The sequence below is a fragment of the Trachurus japonicus genome, unplaced genomic scaffold (genome assembly GCF_045865225.1).
Source record: "Trachurus japonicus isolate A0001 unplaced genomic scaffold, Traja_1.0 AP030385.1".
NCBI lineage: Eukaryota > Metazoa > Chordata > Actinopteri > Carangiformes > Carangidae > Trachurus > Trachurus japonicus.
The window spans coordinates 117,501-119,003 of NW_028220518.1; positions in this window are offsets into that span (position 1 = coordinate 117,501).

A 1,503-nucleotide genomic window follows, 5' to 3' on the forward strand; every position below is an offset into this window, starting at 1 on the left:
CTCGTTAACTTCATAAACAATCCACCTGGCGCTCGTTTAAATGTTTATAAACACAGACACAGCTAAATCAGACTGACACAGGATGCAGCTACTAACTAACTATGTGACAAGTCAGTCACACACACACACACAGACTCTAGAGCCAGCTTCATGTGATTACAGTTACACACACACACACACACACACACACACACACACACACACACACACACACACACACACACACACAGTTAACCTAATGTGGTTACAGCTCCTCCATATCAGTGCTTATAGAAAGATGATCATGTCTGTCTGATCAGCTCTGTCTTGACCTTAAGATCGTGGGTTTGATTCCCATGTTGACAGAGATGGCACAACCCGCAGTAGCTCCCGTGGCCCATTCAAAATTTCCCGAGAGGAAATTTTCTAGTTATTAGGGCCGCGGGCAATCGCACCGGGCACTGGTCCCAACAGCTATGAAATAGCTGCAGGGACCAGTGCCCGGGCGAAGCCCGGGCACTACTGTTATTGTGTGGATTTTTTCTTCCTTATTATTCTTCGTCCTCTTCCGGACTATTTTCGATTTGCTACTAGTCCTGCAACTCGAAGAGTTGCAGGCCAAATTATATATCAAAACGTGCGTCTTGATCGGGATCGGTGTGCTATTACTTTTCTCAACAGTTTACGAATTTTTCGCGACGTAGTCGCGAAAAACTGCGCAAAAATTTTGCATGTAAGTCAATGGGACGGGCGGAAAAAAAAGACCGAAAAAGACCAATCATTGGAGTTTAACAAAAGTCTACTGCTCAGGCATACTTTCACCTAGAGACTCCATTTAAACTTTAAACAGTAGACACAAGTCTTGTGTATTGTCGTATTACTCCACGTTTTGATAGGTCATATAGTTTTTGATCAATCCCTGATCAATGACCATGATCATTTTTGGAGAAATTATGAGTTTATAATGGGTGTGTATTGCATAGAATGTTCGTGTCAGAGTGCGTGACATCATCGGTTAGAGTGGGAGAGAGTGAAGAAACATTCTGTATTTTTTCTGGATAAATTGCCACCACGGCCACAATTTACACTCTACAGACATAATTTTTTCAGAATTTGTAAGACAAACTTGTTATCTCTCATGTAATGTGCTCAAAATATCAGAGAGACTTACAGAATTGACAGAATCAGCCTCTGAGTGCGGCCACGTCTGTCTCTGCTCCTCATTGAGTCCAATACAAATATTTTCTGAGAGGAGCAGAACGGCCTGATGTTTTAAAACTGCCAGCGTCGCCAAAATATTTACTGTAGAAACACCAAATCGTACCGAAATTTTCAGTAAGTCCTTAGAGCAACGTTGATCTGTGTTTTGTTCTGATAGGAGTTACCGTTTTGTCATGCTAAGCCTAATTGTGAGGCCGGTTTAGAGGCAGAAAATGGCTCTTTTTCTCCACGTTTCTGTCTGTCTCAGCCTGCGGGGGCCCCTATCGCCGTGGTAACCTCTTTGATCCTCAGGCCAGAGCTCGT